The sequence below is a fragment of the Macrobrachium nipponense genome, chromosome 5 (genome assembly GCF_015104395.2).
Source record: "Macrobrachium nipponense isolate FS-2020 chromosome 5, ASM1510439v2, whole genome shotgun sequence".
NCBI lineage: Eukaryota > Metazoa > Arthropoda > Malacostraca > Decapoda > Palaemonidae > Macrobrachium > Macrobrachium nipponense.
In genome coordinates, this window is record NC_061107.1 from 128,696,854 (window position 1) to 128,716,836 (window position 19,983).

The 19,983-nt window shown below is 41.2% G+C and overlaps 1 protein-coding gene and 1 long non-coding RNA gene across 2 annotated transcripts in view; one reads left to right on the forward strand and one right to left on the reverse strand.

The window, feature by feature from the left end:
* Positions 1–19,983, forward strand: part of LOC135215640 (intraflagellar transport protein 122 homolog) — a gene marked incomplete in the record, with an annotated part of 235,267 nt that overhangs the window by 189,201 nt on the left and 26,083 nt on the right.
* The window catches only part of LOC135215643 (uncharacterized), a 103,316-nt gene that overhangs the window by 5,742 nt on the left and 77,591 nt on the right, over positions 1–19,983 (reverse strand). The window contains exon 2 of the long non-coding RNA XR_010314745.1: positions 13,100–13,262. This is a non-coding gene — a long non-coding RNA (uncharacterized LOC135215643). The remainder of the gene's footprint in view (positions 1–13,099; positions 13,263–19,983) is intronic.

A 19,983-nucleotide genomic window follows, 5' to 3' on the forward strand; every position in this document is an offset into this window, starting at 1 on the left:
GCCAGAGGTTGCCTCAGCTTTTGGGTGTGGTGGCGGGAGCAAAGGCATTAACTTGTGAGTTTTTATGCTACGCCAGAGGTTGCCTTTGCTTTCGAGGGAGAACAAATACATTGACTTATGGGATTTGCTTTTGGAGGGTGTTGGGAAACAAAGGTATTAACTTAAAAGGTTTTCACACCATGCCAGAAGTTACCTTTACTTTTTGGGGAGTGGGGTGAACAAAGGCATTAAATTGAGGGTTTTTACATTGCACCAGAGGTTGTCTTGGCTTTTGTTGGCAGGGGGTGGGGGGGATGTTGGTGGGAACAAAGACATTAGTAACCTACAGGTTTATAATATATTATATCTTATATAAATATAGGTTTATATATATATATATAGATATATATAGTATATATATATATATCTATATCTATATCTATATCTCTATATATATAGATATATAGATATATAGATATATGAGTATATAGATATATAGATATATAGATATATAGATATAGATATATAGATATATAGCTATATAGATATATAGATATATAGTATATAGATATATAGATATATAGATATATAGATATATAGATATAAGTATATATAGATATATATTATAGATATATAGATATATATATATATATATATATATATATATATATATATATATAGTATATATATATTATATATATATATATATATATATTTATCTATCTATCTATCTATAGTGTGGAAACATCAGTCTTGGCTTTGCACAGATTTCAGATTTTGTGAGAAAGTATTTTGAAATCTTGGATTCTTCACAAACACTCTGGGAAGATGTTCAGAATATTTTCTTTAGAAAATTTAACATTAGGCCAAAATTTCTCCTTACATATAAAGAAAATGCTTCACAAAGTGGAATGGTTTTCAGCAAGAGGCAATTCAGAATTTGTGGTAAAAATACATTTGACAGTCATGCTAAGCAGAAGGCCACGCCCCCTGGACATCACAAGCAGTCCCTGGTTAACAGCGGGGTTCCGTTCCCAGTGTGCCAATAACCAAAAATCTCAGATAAATATGGTAATAAATGGTGTTTATAACTTCATAAATACCAGTAAACTGTGCATTGATGCCAGGAACCGCTTATCGCTGCTGTGAACTGCTTATCGTCGCCGATAAATGCTTACTGACGGTGATAAACTGCTTACTGACACTGATAAAGGGCTTACTGATGCTGATAAACTGCCTACCAATGCCAAAAATTGCTTACTGTTGCCAAATATCTGGTTAATGATGTTGTAAGTCAAGCGCCATGAAACCAAAATTCTATTAACTTATGCTGCCGATAAGTGAGGACTGCCTGTATTTAGTTGCCAGATATTGCCAGATATGAGTTGCCATTTGCCAGTTTTTATTTAATCAAAATGGATCCCCAGTAACTAACTAGCAATGAAGAATAGTATGTTATAGTAGTGTTTGATAGATTTTTCTTTATTACTGATAAAGAGAATAACAAAATTGACTCAATCATAGGTATTTCTAATCAAGTACGTATTCATCCCAGTAGACATGAGAAAGTTAAACAGAATATGTAATTGATTTGTAAGCTTGTTAATGAAATGAAAAATATTTTAATTTTAAATCAGACTAATTTATACTTTGTTTTCTTGTTTATTATATTCACTGATTTTGTAAACAAAATTAGGCATCAATTGCTATGCCAGGTTAGTTAATTCACAGTATATGAAATGTTTATTATACAGCCATTTTTGTACATGAACTTTCCTGTCAGACATATACTTAGCTTACGTCTCTGACGTCACGACAGAATTCAAAACTCGCGGCTAACGCGACAGGTAGGTCAGGTGATCTACCTTACCCGCCGCTGGGAAGCGGGTGTAAGAACCAACATACCTTTCTTGCCAGATTTTTTCTGTCGTCGGTGTCGACCACACCTGTTGTCGGTACCTCTTGACAGTTGGATTCTTTTCTCGTTTTCGCCCTGGATTGTTTCTAGGAACCGGCCCACTTTTTGGACCCCCCCTTTGGGAAGTACCCTGATCTTTTGGCCTGGCATTCGCGATTATGGTGGACAGTTATTGGATTGTTTTCTTTGGATTTTTTCTTGGATTCATGATGTCTGATGTTGATACTAAGAAAACTGCTATGTTTAGAGTTTGTTGTATGACTGAGTAAGTAAAGGTGAGGCTACCGAAAGTGCGCGGTAGGTAGACCCTCACACGGTATGTTTGAAGTGTAGAGGGAATGAATGCACCTTTAATAATCCTTGTAATGAATGTGAAAAGCTGAATGAGGATGAATGGAAGTCTTTGTCTTCCTACTTGAGGAAGCTTGAAAAGGATAAAGTTAGGAAAGCTTCTTCTAGGAGCAGTAGTAGATCTCGTATTAGCGAGTTGGATATAGATAATCCTATTTTAGAAGTAGCTCCTTTGTCAGTTTCAGCTCCTGCTCCCTGCACCGAAGCCGAAGATGCGCCTTCGGAAGTGGCCTCCATGAAAGCCACCATTCGCAGTATGGAGAGGAAAATCAAACAATTAGAAGGTAAGAGTGATTCCAATAGTGATTTGTGCAGTGAACCCAGTGCAGTGGAGGGTGCGTCTGATCGGCTCCCTAATGCTTCCAGGCCTAGACCTCTTCCAGACTCCCAGTCCCAGTGGAGGAGGAAAGTCGAAAGCCGCAGGAAGGTTAGGGAGCATCCCCAACGGTCAGGCGTCCCCTCGGTAGCTCCTGTTGATCGTTCCCAGGCTACCTTGGATCGCTCCAAGAGAGAAATATTGCGCCAATGCTTCTCGTCTTCGCCTTCGCCTGCTCCTAAACGAGGATGGAGCTCTTCGGAAGCCTCGCGCCCTTCGAAGAGAGCCTGGAACGCTCCCTGCGCCCGCCCTTCCAGCCCTGAAGTTTTTTCGGAAGAGCCTGAGGTGGAAGCGAAGAAGCGTAAGAGAATCTCAGGAGTATCGTTCCCCGAGCGGAGATCGAGCCTCGTCACCTGTTCACGAGTTTGTGAATTCTCCTGCAAGGGTGTTGGCTAACCTTCAGGCGCAGATTTCGGCTCTGGCTGGCTCTCTCTGCGTGTCTTCTCGTCGTAGGAAGGACGTCTCGCTTCCTGTAAAGAAGTCCAGGCTCCCCTCTCCTGACTCTCGCTATTCGACGGAAGCGGCGCGCTCACCTGTGCGTTCGGATTCTCGCAGGAGTCTTTCTGCTTCGGACAAGATCACATCTGCATCCAAGCGCCATTCGCCTGACAGACAGGTTTCTCCTTCGGACAAGGAGCAAACTGCGCGTAGGAGATCTTCACCTTACAGACGCTCTTCTCGAGACAGGATCGCTCCCCTTGATAGGCGCCAAGAGCCTAGTAGGCGCTACTCGCCTCGTAGCCGCTCCTTGTCTCGCCTCCACTCTCCGGTTGACAAGCGCCCTAAATCGGACAGGCGCCCTTCGCTGGACAGGCGTCAAGAGTTTGTTAGGCGCGTTTCTCCTGGCAGGCGCTCTTCTCCTGACTTTCACTCTCCTCGAGTCAGGCGCCGAGAGCCTAGCAGGCGCTTCTCCCCTTGTAGGCGCTCACCTAGTAGGCGCTCGTCGCCAGAGATCCTCTCGCCTCGGTTCAGGCGCCAAGAGCCTGGTAGGCAACTTCTCGTAATGGCAGGCGCTGTTCGCCTGGTAGCCGCTCTGCTTTGGATTAGGCGCCAAGAGCCTGATTAGAAGTTCTTCTTCAAACAGGCGCTCTGAGCTGACAGCCGACTTACTCCTGTTAGGCTCCAAGAATCTGGGAAACGCACTCCTCCAGACAAGAAGGATGTTGCAAGTAGACACATTTCTGAAGCATTGTCTCCAAGACGTATACGTCTTACTTCCTCTAGAGACTCTTTTAAGAATAGTCGCGCCTCTAGGATCATGAGGGCTCTTCAGCTCAGGAAAGAACAGGACCCCTCAGAAGAAGAAGGACCAAAAGACTCCTCTGTTTCCTCCTATAAGAGGCTGACAGAGTTACTCCTGCAAGAGTTTGGAGATATCCTTTCTCCTGTGGCTCCTCCTTCTCCTCTTTCGTTATTCTCCACTTCGAAGACGTCGAAGGTTTCGTCTTGTGTAAGGATGAAACCTACTGTTTCCATGAAGAAGGCGCTTAGAGGTTTTGGGGAATGGCTCCTTTTCTAAGGAAGAGAAAGGGAAGACGGTTTTTCGTTCCCTCCGTCTAAACTGACTGGCAGATTGGGATTCTGGTACGAATCGGGAGAACCTTTAGGCCTCGCTCTCCCTTCGTCTGCGGACTCGGACTTCTCTTCATTGGTGGATTCTGCTCGTCGTTCCGCCCTCTTGTCGCCAAGACTACGTGGGGAATGAACGAACTTGACCACCTACTGAAGGGAATGTTCCGAGTCCTGGAAGTTTTCAACTTCCTTGATTGGTCTTTAGGTTGTTCGGCTAAATAAGACCCAGACCCCAGATTCTCTGTCTCCTGAAGATCTTAACTGCGTCCTCACTTGCATGGATAAAGCAGTGAGAGACGGATCGAGTGAAGTCTCCTCACTGTTTGGAGCTGGAGTTATTAAGAAACGGTCTGTCTACTGTTTGTTTCTCACGAAGGCAGTTTCACATGCGCAAAGGGCCTCGCTTATGTATGCTCAACTCTCTCCTCTTCTGTTCCCCAAGAAGATTATTCAAGATGTTCTCGAGTGCCCTTTCAGCTAAGGCTACTCAGGACATGTTAGCCAGGCGGCCAGGAAACCTCGCTCTGTCTTCCAACCCAAGGCCAAGAAAGAGACTCCTCTGAGACAGGAGCCCTTCCGAGGAGGACCCGCTGTCAGAGGTTCTGCAACCAGAGGGACTAGACCTTTTAAGAGAGGTAAAACCTTCTCTAGGTCAGGTCAGGAGGGAAGAAAATAGCGATCAAGGACTCCAGACATCAGTGGGTGCCAGACTACTGAAATTTGCCGACGTCTGGGCCCACAAAGGGGCAGACAATTGGTCCCTATCGATTGTCAGCAAAGGATACCTCATTCCCTTCTCGTCAAGACCACCATTGACGACAACTCCGAGGGAGTTGGTAGCCAAGTACAAGGACCCCATCATGAATCAAGCCCTTTCTCTAGCAGTAGATCTCATGCTAGAGAAGGAGGCTATAGAACTTAGTGAAAGATCCCCGCTCTGCGGGCTTTTACAACAGACTATTCCTAGTTCCGAAGAACTCAGGAGGATGGAGACCGGGTGTTGGAATGTAAGCGCCCTGAAGTCTTTGTGGAAAAAGAGGAAGTTCGCCATGGAGACAACTTCCTCAGTGTTAGCGGCTCTTCGTCCAGGGGACTGGATGGTGTCTCAGACCTTCAGGACGCTTACTTTCATGTGCCGATCCATCCTTCTTCACGGAAGTATCTACGATTCATGATGGGAGGAAACATCTTCCAATTCAAAGGCCTTGTGCTTCGGCCTATCGACTGCAACCCCAAGTTTTCACGGGGTTAATGAAAAAGACGTGGCGCAGTGGCTACATTTGGAGGGAGTGAGGGTGTCGCTTTATCTCGACGGACTGGCTAATCAGAGCAGAGTCTCAAGAAAGATGTCTGGAGGACCTTCAAAAGACCCTTACATTGGCAAGTTCTCTGGGACTTCTGGTGAACTTCCAGAAGTCTCAATTAATCCCCAGTCAAGAGCAGATCTATCTGGGGATTCGGATAGCTTCTCTGGCTTTTCGGGCTTTTCCGTCGCCAGAGAGGATAGCTTGTTGCTACGAGAAAATAACGACCTTCCTAGAGAAAGATGCATGCACAGCGAGGGAGTGGATGAGTCTGCTGGGACACTCTCCTCGTTGGAGCAATTCGTTTCTCTAGGAAGGTTTGCATCTCAGGCCTCTACAGTTCTTCCTATACCAGAACTGGAGGCGTCTCTCCCTAGATCTGGAGTTCTCCTTCAAGATCTCAAGGGGAATAACAAGAGAGACCTTCGGTGGTGGAACAACCCACTTCGTTTTTGTGGAAGGAATGTCTCTTTACATGCCGAACCCCAGCCATGTGTTGTTTTCCGACGCATCGGAAGCAGGTTGGGGAGCGACGCTCGGACATAAGAGAACGTGTCAGGCACCTGGAAGGGGGATCAGGTGTCCTGGCACATCAACAAGAAAGAGTGATGGCAGTCTGGATGGCATTGAAAGCCTTCGAGCCCCACGTCCGAAATGCAGTAGTGCAGGTCAATTTCGGACAACACAACAGCCTTGGCGTACAAATCCCCCAAAAAAAAAACAAAGAGGGGGGACGCACTCCTTCTCCTGTACGAAACAGCAAAGGGAGCTTCTGCTGTTTGGTCTCAAACAAGGAAGATCAGTCTTCTCACAGATTCGTACAGGGAGAAAGGAACGTCAGGGCCGATCTACTGAGCAGGAAGAATCAACTCCTGCCTTCCGAGTGGACCCTTCCACTCAGTGGTATGCCAAGACCTGTGGAGAAGATGGGGCAGACCTCACATCGATCTCTTTGCAACAGCAAAGAACGCAAGAATCGAACTTTACTGCTCTCCCCCGATCTCAGACCCAGGAGCAGTATCAGTGGATGCGTTTCTCCTAGATTGGACAGGTCTAGACGTCTACGCCTTTCCCCCCTTCAAAGTACTGGGACAAAACCCTCAAGAAATTTGCTATCTCGGAGATGACAAGAATGACGCTAGTAGCTCCGTTCTGGCCCGCCCAAGATTGGTTCACAGAGGTACTGGAATGGTTGGTGGACTTTCCAAGAGCACTTCCCCACAAAGACAAGATTTGCTCAAAACAACCCCACTTCGACAGGTATCACAGAAACCTCCCCGCTCTCAATCTGACTGGCTTTCGACTGTCAAAAGTCTTGTCAGAGCGAAGGGGTTTTCAACAAAAGCTGCTAAGGCTATCGCCTCCTAGCTAGAAGACCTTCGACCCTTAAAGTCTACCAGTCGAAGTGGGACGTCTTTGCGCCGGTGGTGCAGGAACCAGAAGTTTTCTCTTCCAGTACCTCTGTGACTCAGATAGCAGATTTCCTAGTTCCTCAGAGAAAAATGCGGTTTGGCAGTATCTACTATCAAAGGATACCGAAGCATGCTGGCTGCGGTGTTCAGACATAGGAATTTAGATCTTTCGAATAACAAAGATCTTCATGATCTATTAAGATCTTTTGAATCTTCCAAGAAAACTTCGAACGAAGTTCCAAGTTGGAATCTGGAACGTGGTTCTTCGTTTCCTGAGGTCCGCTAGGTTTGAACCACCACATTTAGCCTCCTTCAAAGATCTCACGAGGAAAGCTCTCTTTCTCATGGCTTTAGCATCCGCTAAAAGGGTTAGTGAGATTCATGCCCTAGAAGGAAGGGTAGGTTTCAAAGGAGATTCCGTGGTTTGTTCCTTCCTTCCTTCGTTTTTTAGCAAAAAATGAGAACCCCTCAAATCCTTGGGCCAAGGAACTTTGAGGTTCGTGGTTTATCTGCCCTAGTAGGGGAAGAACCTGAAGAACTCTTTGCCCTGTTAGGAGTTTAAAATACTACCTTCAGAAGAAGAAAACCCTTAAGGGCATTGAGGACAGACTATGGTGCTCTGTAAAGGACCCCAGCAGACCATTGTCGAAAAATGCGCTGTCTTCTTCATTAGAAGTGTTGTGAAAGAAGCACATAGATCTTGTAATGAAGAACTTTCAAGCTCCTAAAGTCAAGGCTCATGAAGTGAGAGCAATTGCCACTTCCTAGGCCTTTAAGAAGAATATGTCTCTTCAAAGAATCTGATGAAAACTACATTCTGGAGATGTAATTCAGTATTCGCCAACCACTACCTAAAAGACGTCAGTATTACGTATGACGAGTGCTTCGCGTTAGGCCCGTTACGTATCGGCGGATTCGTTGTGGGGGCTTGGGGCCGGGAGCTGGAACATATCCTTAGTAGTCTTTTTCCCTTGTTTTTGTTAATTGAGTTATATGGTTGTATGAAAATGATGCAGGTAGGCATCTTTTTTTTTTTTTTTTTTTTTTTTTTTTTTTTTTTTTTTCGTAATACTAATAATCTTTAGTTTGGTTAGGTGATCGATTTGCGTTTGAAGCTCCCTGCGTTGGTAGTGGACAGGTTCTGTCATAGAAGAGGGCGAACCCCCATTGACATACGATCCGACTTGGATTCTACTAAGTAAGCGGATATCAAGTCCCGTAGTAGACCCAAGAGTCTTTTCAGCTGTAGGTCACACCCTCGCTGTAGCTCTTATGGCTATGCAGACTAATAGACAGTATCTATGAAAGTCTTCAGCCTAAACAGGTAAGAACCAAGGTTATTTTATCCTACAACAGGGTTGTTGTTTACCTTTTCTTTGTTATTTCTGTCTTGACCCTACCACCAAGGGTGTCAATCAGCTAAGATAATGGTCTGACAGGAAAGTTCATGTACAAAAAATGATATTGTTTATTTTACAATAAAGTTTGTACATACTTACCTGGCAGACATATACGATTGATGGCCTGCCCAGCCTCCCCTCAGGAGACAGGTATAAGAGAGAAAAAATCTGGCAAGAAAGGTATGTTGGTTCTTACACCCGCTTCCCAGCGGCGGGTAAGGTAGATCACCTGACCTACCTGTCGCGTTAGCCGCGAGTTTGAATTCTGTCGTGACGTCAGAGACGTAAGCTAAGTATATGTCTGCCAGGTAAGTATGTACAAAACTTTATTGTAAAATAACAATATCATTTTTATACATCAATACAGCTATTATATATCTTTGTAACAGATATTGCAACTACAGGGGGTCCTCGAGTTACGACGTTGATCCGTTCTTAAGATGCGTCGTAACACGATTTTCAGCGTAAGTCGGAACATTGAAAAATACCACATGATTTAATGTAAATACCTATCAATAACAACGAGAGAACAATTCCTTACCTTTATTAATTTGATTGGCTTGCACACTGGAGAGGAAGCTGCGGTGCTGGACAGAGACTGGGGGAGGTTAGTGAAGAGAACCTCCAGAAGTTGCCTGGAGATGCTGAGGCAGTGTCTTGAGTGAGATGAACTACTGGAGATGCTGAGGTCAGTATTCTTGAGGTGAGGCAGAACATACTACTGGAGATGCTGAGGCAGGAGGTGATTCTTGAGGTGAGGCAGAACATAACTACTGGAGATGTTGGGGCAGGTGAGTCTTTAGGTGAGGCAGAACCTACAGAAGGTGCTGGAGATACTGGCAGGTGAGTCTGGGTTAGCAGAACATTCAGAAGGTGCTGGAGATTGTGGGGCAGGCGAGTCTGGATTAGCAGAGGCAGCTGAGGTAGAGGGTACAGGATCTCCTGCAGGCCTCTTCTACCTTCTTAAAATACTGCTCCAGGTTAGTCTGAACAGAGAGCGACTCTTTTCATCCAAGATTTCCTTGTAACACCTGCATCAAATCCATGACGCCTCTGGAAACCCTAGTGAACCTGTCCAAGTTGGGATCCTGAGCCTCAAAAGTTGACAACGCTTGCTGCAACTCTGCAAAACCTCTTATCAAGTTTGCCTGCCTTGTGAAAGCCTTAGGCTCTGGGGTGGGTGCTTCTTCTTCTTCCTCTATCATCTGCTTCTCCAGTTGTATCAGGTCCTCAGCAGATAACTCCTCGCCATGAGACTCCAGCAGCTCTTGTAACATCATCAACCTCCATCTCCAAATTGATTTCCTTACTCAGGGCAACAACGTTCTTGACAACTAGCTGAACTGTGTCCTCAAACCCATGGAAATCATTCACAAATTGAGGACAAATTTTCTTCCAGACACCATTCATGTTTGTTTGCTTAACCTCCTCCCAGGAATTAGCAATGTTCTTTACAGCATCAAGGATGTTGTAGGATTTCCAAAAGTCCTTCAGAGTCAAGTCCTTCTTGGTTTCAGTTGCCTGTAAAGCCATAGCAATTGTCCTTCGTAGGTAGTAGGCCTTGAACGAAGCAATCACTCCTTGGTCCATAGGCTGTAAAAGGGCGTGGTATTAGGTGGAAGGTAAACCACCTTGACATTAGGGTTGAAGTCTCCCAGCTGGCAGGGTGTCCAGGGGCATTGTTGTCCAGCACTAGCAACACCTTAAAGGGGATACCCTTGGAGGCGCAATACCGCTCCACACTTGGAACAAAATGGTTTACGAACCAGTCCTCAAACACTGCAAGTGTCACCCATGCCTTCTTGTTGGACTTCCAAATTACTGGTAGTTGACCCTTCCAAATTGCCTTGAGTGCCCTTGGATTTTCAGCCTGATACACCAATAAGGGCTTCGGTTTGAAGTCGCCAGCAGCATTACCCCCAAGAAGTAAAGTTAGCCTCTCCTTGCTGGCTTTATGACCGGGTGCTGACTCTCCTCCTTGGCGATGTAAGTGCGGTAAGGCATACGTTTCCAAAACAAACCTGTCTCGTCTACGTTAAACACTTGCTGAGCAGAATAAACCCCCTCCTTAATTATCTCAGACAACCGCTTTAGGAAATTCACTCGCTGCTTTCTCATCCCCACTAGCAGCTTCACCTTGCAATTTAAGGTTATGGTAATTGGCCGAGCCTTAAATCGCATAAACCAACCCCTACTAGCCACAAACTCTTCACTTTCACTTCCCTCCCCCTTTTCTTTTTTCAACGCTTCAACAATCTTTTCGCCTTCTCCTGAATCACCATAAGGCTGACTGGGATACGCCGTTGATTTGGTCTTCCAACCAAAGCACCAATAACCTTTCCATTTCAATTATTAGACCAGTACGCTGCTTAGTTATCACTGTCGCTTTCATAGGAGCAGATCCTTTCACATGTTCAACAATGCGCTCTTTATCTTGATATGGTGGTAGCAACGGTCGAACGGCTAAGGCCAAGCGATGCGGCCAATGTTTGTTGGCGTTTCTCCCTTCTCAGATCGCTTTATAATGTCCACTTTAATTTCCATGGTGATGGCTCTTTCTTCTTCGATGCACTACCATCAGAAGAGTCCGCCTTGCGCTTGGGAGCCATAACAAAGAGCAAAAAGTTACAAAAACGATACAACACGAGGGAGAGAGAGGCAGTGTAAACAACCAAAATGGCGTATGGGCGAGGAATGAGCGTAGCGAAGCGACGCCGTCCTCTCCCCCACAAAGCGTATTCTTCCGCCGTGCGCCCGGAACTAGTTCGCGTTTGTTTACGTTGCTTACGACGCTAAACCGCGTAAGACGGAACGACGCAAAATATTATTTTTTATATTTTTATGGGGGCGCGTTCGTAACCACGAAACATCGTAAGTCGAGACCGGCGTAACCCGAGGACTTACTGTATAATATTTTTATTTTTTTATTTTCATAACTCTTTTACCGTTGTAATTAACATCCACATCATTAGATATCCACAGAGTCTTCCTGTATCACCGTGTGACATGTGTAAACAGACTTTGTAAGTAGGTTCTTTTGTGCAAGGGGAATAGCTTGTTTTAGTCTTATTCTGTGGCTGCCTTGGAGCATGCTTGTCTTCCAAGAGCTGTTATTTGTGATTTTCATTAGGGCATAAATACTATGTTAAAATAAATTCGCATGCAACCTCTGATGTTTAAATGCCTGTTCTTTGTCAAGTAGGTTTTTTCAGAGCTTTCAGAAGCTGAAATGGAGAGATTTTTTCTGCAATATGCAGACATATTAGGCATAGTTGTATTTTCTAGTTTAGAAGTATTTTTTTTAAACTTCTGTTAGACAAAGGGAATTTGAATGGAAGACTTTTGATAGAGAAGTAAGTCAGTTTTTTTCACTGTTCTCTTGTAAAGGGAGAATATATTTTGAACTCAGGAATGAAAATTAATACAGGTTTTTCTTTTCTTATTTTGACTTTTACTTAACTATTTTTTATATTTTTATGAGAATAGATGGTAAATTTATTTCAAATAGCTTTGAAATATAATTTCATCAACTTGTTAAAGTTTACTTATACTACCACATGTTTGCCTTAAAAATTTGCATGTGTCCTTCACCTAAAGCATTTTGGTGCATATCTATTGCAAGTCCCTTGTTACTTGTGGTGTTCTTTTGTACTCCTAAGTTTTCAGTATGTGAAAAGTGTATTTTCTGTTTCAGTGACAGTTATTCCTTGCGATTATTGTCAAGTAAAGTCTCCTGCATTATCACAAAAGAAATGAATTCTTATATATGAATTGAGGCGTCCCCTGCCAGAAGGGCATAATCTAAAATTTGGTGGTCTTTAGTTATTGCTGGATACAGGCACCAGAGGCCACTTTTAACCACGTGGTGGAAGTTTTCAGGCAGAAAGTGGGTCCGTGTTAGTGCTAAGAAGGCTTGAAATCACGTTTTCGAAGCTCTTTCAAACTATAGGGTTAGATCTTGTGTGAGGACTTAGAAGGATGTATGATTGAGCCAGTGGGAGAGCCGGCTTGGTACACACCTGAATGGCAGCCAATCTGCGCATATTTACTCAAAACTCGTAGTATTTCTGGGTTACATAACTTGAAACGGCATTTACTCAAAACTCGTATTTTTGGGTTGTGGCCTTCTGGTAGGGGATGCCTCAATTATCTCCCTGTAAAACTTTGATGGAAGAATAATGAGTTTAAATATTTCCTTTATTTATGCTGTCACACTTTGTTGTTGATGGCAGCAGTAAAACAACTCACATTTGTAACAGAAAAAAAACTGTAGTTTTTTTTGGAAACGAATACACATTATTATCAATCCTATTTTGTTTGTTGGAAAGGTACATGCTCTAATATTACCCTGACCAAATTCTTCTCACTATGTATTAGGGAATCAAGGATCGTGCATGTAATTATAGTTACTGGAATTTCATAGACTAAAGCAGGATTTTATTGCCGTGACCTCTTAAGCATTTTGTCATTATGGCTTATATTTGAAGTATACTGTGCTACAGCTCTACATGAAATATTCACTAGGTTGTAGGCGTAAGATAAGTGCACAATTAACTCAAATATTTCCACAAAGAAGCAATAGACGAACTATGTGAAAAGAGAAATTCCTGATATCTGAAACTTCTCAAGATGAGTTAGGTTTCCTTGACATTGAACAAACAAACAGATGAAAGACAATCCAGTTTTCAAAGTAAAGTTCCAGAAGTTATAAAAATAGTTTAACTTCACCAGCAGTCTTTCATAAATATGATATTTTTATAATAAAACAATGTTTTATTCATACTTACTAAGCAATTATTCAGCTGTAGGATTCCTACGCATGGCAGACCAAATTTCAAGTTTCTCCGTAGAGCTGCTATTGTTAGTGTAGGTAACCAGTTACTGACCACTTCTGGTAAACAGGTATGGGAACGTCACACCTCTTAATTGGATTTTGGCCGCAAACTCCACCTGTGGGGAGGAGGGAGGGCTTGAATCAAATAATTGCTGGTAAGTATGAATAAGACATTATTTTATTATAAAGATATTTTTATTCAGTCTTACCAAGCAATTATTCATTTGATTCAAAATTGAAAGGTGGAGGGTAGTGGAGATAACACCTGAAATAATTCAATTATCAAAAGGGTTATAGTAATAATAATAATGATTTTTATTTTCAGCTCAAGGCCATCTACTGTACATGGGATATACAAAAAATAGACAATAACATAGTCTAGATGCATAAGATAACATGATAAAAATAACCATACATTAATCTGTAATATCTATATTTGCTGAGGTAGTATAAAAGATGGTAGTCAAAATAATGGTCATACCCGTACGAAGATTGAGAATAGCTAAAAATTTGATGTAAAAACTATACGTATTGATTATAATCACGGTAATAATGAAAAAAGGAAAATACCAGTAATGACAATAATCATAGCAATACAATTATAATGACAGATTCTGCAGATGACATTTTGCAAAACAAAGATTAAGTCATTTAGGGAACAAATGCCTCATTTTCCCATCTTCCCCACAATTTAGATTTTCTTTTTGTCTCACTACTTAGGATGCTTTGTATGAGCGAATTGCTGCTGTTTTGCAGTCGGGTGATCAGACCGGACATTGTTCACCTTACAATGATTTTTAAATTGTCCAGGTGGTTTTCTGTGAACATCTATGTGGCAGAGTGGTAGCAAGGAGTGTTTGTGAGGCGTCTCAAAATGTCATTATGAACAAGTGATACGTCTCATAGTCTCCCTGGTGTAGTTCGTCAACAAGAAAAACCCATAGATGCTGTAGCAATACAAGTGGAAGAGCAGTAGTTTCAAGGCTTGGTGACAGAAGGCAAACCTCCTTGCAATCATGTTGCCAGTTGCACATAGTTTACGATGCCTCTGTTTTATGTCTGTCGTATCTTTTAGGTCATTCGTGATAAAGTGACCCAAATACGGAAATTCGTGCACGAATTCCAGCTGATGATTTCTGAGGAAAATTTGTGGTTCTGCAATTTGCTTAAGCAATCTCGGGAGCAGCGACATGCACTGGGTCTTGGTTTCATTGTATAGGATATCAAATTCCTCTGCATATTGGCAGCAAGTGTCGATGAGTTGTTGGAGACCTTGTACTGATGGGGAAATCAGAACCATATCGTCAGTGTAACAGAGGTTGTTTATACAGTAGTTGTTTCATTGACATTACATCCGATTGGGAGTGAGTTCAGTTTGACATTCAAGGCATCTGTGTATGTATTAAACAGGTATGGAGAGAGAATGCCCCCTTGCTGAAGCCCGTTTAGGGAGCCGAAGGTGTGCAACATTACATTACCCCATTTGACACAGAATTGCTGTGTGGGGAACCAGCAATATAAAATGCCAATTAAATATAGGGGTGTGCCTCTTTTTTGAAGCCTCAGGAAGAGCTTCAGATAGTTTACTCTGTCAAATGCTTTTCTCACATCCACAAAACATAGGAAAACAGGAAAGGCTGATGATAGGTAATAGTCAGCAATTCTTTCGGTATGTAGATGCAGGTGCCAGTTGAGTGGTTTGCTTTAAATCCAAACTGGTTGTCAGTGGTGTGTAGAAAGGGGAGAAGTCTCACTAGAAGAACCGACTCAAGTATCTTCATCGCGATCGTTGTGATTACAATTGGCTGGTAATTGCCAGAGTCAGCTGCATCCTTTAGCTTGTTTTTGATTAATGGTATCACGTGAACTAAGAGCAGGGAGTCTGGAAGAAATTTGTGAATTATGCACGCATTGAATAGGCTTTCTAGCAAAATGTAGATTACTGGATGGCAGAATTTGAATGCTTCCGAGGGAAGACAATCGCAGTCTGGCGATTTATTATTAGGCAGGCTGTTTATGGCATCGCTGATGTTACCTGGCGCAATACGACCTGCAAAATGAAATTGAATGTTATCAGTAAGAAGGTTATCTACATCCCTTCAGGGGTCTTGATCGTTTCTGCAATTCAGGATATTGCTGAAGTGATCGCCACAACATACTTACAATAGCCTCTTCACCGACTGCTTCCCCTACTCTCTATGACAACTTTTTAGTTTGGGATTTAACCCTTAAACGCCGAGCCGGTATTTCCAAAAGTGTCTCCCGTATGCAGGCGGCGTTCGCGAGTGAGTGCCGAAGCGGAAAAAAAGTTTTTTTTTTTAAAATCACTGCACACTTAATTTTTAAGATTAAGAGTTCATTTTTGGCTCCTTTTTTTGCCATTGCCTGAAGTTTATTAAGCAACCATCAGAAATGAAAAAAATATCATTATCATATATATATATATATTGGAATATATGACCGCAAAAAATATTTAATATGTAATTGTATACAAATCGCGCTGTGAGCAAAATGGTTAAAGCTAACGAGTTAATTATTTTTTTGTTGTATTGTACACTAAATTGCGATGATTTTGGTATATAACAAATTGTAAAATGATTGAAGCAACACGGAGAAAATATTATCACAATATGATGCATGAATTCGTAACGCCACGACGTAAAAAAAAAAAAAAAAAAGTTTTCAAAAATTCACCATAAATCGAAATATTGTGCTAGAGACTTCCCGTTTGTTGCAAAATGAAGGTAATTGATTGAATATTACTAGACTGTAAAAGTTGTAGCTTAAAATTGCAGTTTTCAACCATTTCGGTCGAGTTGTTAAAGTTGACCGAAGTTCAAATTTTTTCTATTCATCGTTATATGAAATATTTCAAAACTGATAAAAGCAACAACCATGGGTTGTTTTTTGTTGTACTCTACATGAAATTCCGCAAATTTTCATATATAAAACTTTATGTAACGGCTAATATAAAACGGTGCAAACATTACAACAATCGGACGGAAAATTTTCTGATTTTTTCGGAAGAGTTACCGCGCGGACGGAAAATGTTTTTTTCACAAATTTACCATAAATCAAAATATTGTGCTAGAGACTTCCAATTTGGTATATGATTGAATATTACTAGAATGTAATAGTTTTAGCTTACAATTGCGTTTCTGGGCTCGGCTGTGTCGCTCCGTGAAATAGGTTCCTTCAGCACTATTTCTAAGGTAAAATATTGCTATAATACCAGAGAACTGCTAAATTGGCCCTTTTTTGACCATTTCGGTTGAGTCAAAGTTGACCAAAGGTTGCAATTTTGGCACTTATCGTTATTCATATGAAAATATTTCAAAACTGATAAAAGCTACAACCATGGGTTGTTTTTGGTTGTATTCCACAGGAAATTGTGCATATTTTCATATATAAAACCTTATGTAACAGGTAATATAAAACGGTGCAATCATTACTACAATCTGACGAAAAAATGTCTGATTTTTTTGGAAGAGTTACCGCATGGACGTAAGGAAAATTTTTTTTTCATAATACATATCACCATAAATCGAAATATTGTGCTAGAGACTTCCAATGTGTTGCAAAAGGAAGGTAAATGATTGCATATTACTAGAAAGTAAGAGTTTTAGCTTAAAATTGCGTTTTTTTACCATTTCGGTAGAGTCAGAGTTGACCAAAGGTTGATATTTTGGCACTAATCATTATTTATATGAAAATATTTCAAAACTGATAAAAGCTACAACCATGGATTGTTTTTAGTTGTATTATACATGAAATTGCGTACATTTTCATATATAAAACTTTATGTAACGGCTAATATAAACGGTGTAAACATTACCACAATCTGACGGAAACATTTTTTATTTTTTTTGGAAGAGTTACCGCACGGACATAGGAAAAAGAATTTTTCAAAAATTCACCATAACTCTAAATATTGTGCTAGAGACTTACAATTTGTTGCAAAAGGAAGGTAAATGATTGAATATGCCTAGACTGTAAGAGTTTTAGCTTACAATTGTGGTTTTTTACCATTTCAGTCGAGTCAAAATTGACCGAAGGTGTAAATTTTGGCACATCGTTATTTATATTAAAATATTTCAAAACTGATAAAAGCTACAACCATGGGTTGTTTTTTTGTTGTATTCTACATGAAATTGCGCGCATTTCCATATATAAAACTTTATGTTACGGCAAATATAAAACGGTGCAAACATTACAACAATTGGACGAAAAAATGTCTGATTTTTTCAGAAGAGTTACCGCGTGGACGTAAGAAATTTTTTTTTTTCAAAAATTCACCATAAATCGAAATATTGTGCTAGAGACTTCCAATTTGTTGAAAAATAAAGGTAAATGATTGAATATTACTACAATGTAAGATTTTTAGCTTACAATTGCGTTTTTCAACCATTTCGGTTGACTTAAAGTTGACTGAAGGTTGATATTTTGGCACTTATCATTATTTATATGAAAATATTTCAAAACTGATAAAAGCTACAACCATGGGTTGTTTATTGTTGTATTCTATGTGAAATTGCACACATTTCCATATATAAAACTTTATGTAACGGCTAATATAAAACGGTGCAAACATTACGACAATCGGACAAAAAAATTTCTGATTTTTTTGGAAGAGTTACTGCGCGGATTTAAGGAAAAAGTTTTTTCATAAATTCACTATAAATCAAAATATTGTGCTAGAGACTTCCAATTTGTTGTAAAATAAAGGTAAATGATTGAATATTACTATAATATAAGAATTTTAGCTTACAATTGCATTTTCCGACCATTTCAGTAGAGTCAGAGTTGACCGAAGGTTGAAATTTTGGCACATCGTTTTTCATATGAAAATATTTCAAAACTGATAAAAGCTACAACCATGGGTTGTTTTTTTTGTATTCTACATGAAATTGCACACATTTTCATATATAAAACTCTATGTAACGGCTAATATAAAATGGTGCAAAAATTATGTCAAAGTGACAAAATAATTTCTGAGATGTGTCACTGATGCTTTTTAGTGCGAGAAGAAAGAAAGCGCTTGCGCTCCTGGGTAACGATTGTAAACAAAACAACAGCTTGATCTGTGAACTCCCAGCATCCCTCAAGGTGCGTGATTCGAAAGTTTTCGCCAAGTAGGCCTATAAATATTTTTCCGCGAATTTTAAAAAAAAAAACTTTTTTGTGTCGACGTTTCATACGTCAATTCGGCACCCAACAGACAATTTTCGTCGACGTTTAATATGTCCAATAGGCATTTAAGAGTTAAGGACTGGATATCTTTCCAAAGACGGGGATAAAAACCAGATTCCAAGTTTCTAGACATTGCATTGGCTCTTAGAGGTTTTCCATTTAATCTGCAGTACTCAAGAACAAGTTTAAACTAAGCTCTTGCCTGTCTCATCAACAATGCAGTCCTTCCCTCGGGCTACCATTTTGCCTCCACAGTAAAAACATTTCTCGTGAATATGAATACAGACCTTTAACCAAGTCATTCCATCCAGTTATGTTACCAGAATTACCATGACAAAATCTGCTGGTTGAACTACTGACCAACCTGGTTTCCGTGGTCGCCCTAAAGTATCTGGTTTTCTGTTGGTTTTTAAAATCCCAGTTTACACTTGGTGGGCAGTCAGTTAGGGGGTTCACGGATGGGGTACTGAGTGACACCTATTATGGGATGTGATTGTAGCCTGTTGCAAGATCGTAGTGAATATTGCAGGTGGTAATAGAATTATGAAGTTGTGGTGATGTGATGCAATGTTCCAGCCAGGAGGTTGTAATTGTGTCTGCTCTATTTTGTACATATGAATAGGAGGGAGGGAGGGAGGAGCATTACATCGCTAATATGGAAAGGATGATTTTGACATGGGATGAGAATTAAGGTCCGCGATTATACTAATATGATCAGCAGGAGAATCTTGAATAATACTGTGTAACTCACCTAGGATCATTCTGTATTGATCAAAATTATTGTTATTTTCTCAGGGCATATAAACATGATCATTAGGATTTTAGTCCCCTAATGTCACCTAAAGCCCCAGCAATCTGTCACTCCTGTAGGTCTTCACATTTACCATGTTGTCTAACAATTTGTGCCACAGGAAAGGAAGACCCCCTTTTGGGCGACTGGGTACGATTTAATCTGTAACTTGCACTGATGAAGTCGAGAAGGTTCTGAAGTCTTCATGTATTGAATCGCAGATGACAAGGTCATGTGGCCAGAGGAACATTTCTTGCAATGCAATAATGGGTTTGAAGTTTTTGCAGAACATGTTTAGGAGAGAAATGTTCCTCTTGAGGCCAAAATTATTTCAAGAGATTATGTTTAATGTATCCATGGCTACTCACAAAGATGGGAGATGAATGCGCTGATCATTTGGGTGGATGGGCGTTTAGTTACGGGGAGTGGGCAGTCACTCGCCGGGATTGGTTGGCTGGCATTTGTGGTGCTTGTCATACCTTACTTTGTAAGCGAGTTGCTGCAGGTGAGTACTGCCTCTGGTTGGCTCTCAGCTTACTTAGTAGAGAGAATGGTAGCTAGACCATGTGTCTCCTCTACAAAGTGGAATTTTCCTTGAAGTCATGGGCTTAACTGCTGACTTAGCAAGGAAACAACAATATAAGGATCCCCTTGCCTCGGGCGAGAACCAGATGACACCAATTAAAACAATAGATATGGTCACGTACACCAAACAAAACCAATATCGTCTATTCCAAACTGACTGGAGGGTACTCCAGGCTACGAATGACTCATCCTTAACTTGGAAGTGCGCCTTGGTGATGAGCTATCTGAGAAAGAAGGACATAGTGTTCTTCGAAAGGGGACAAGAAGGATCC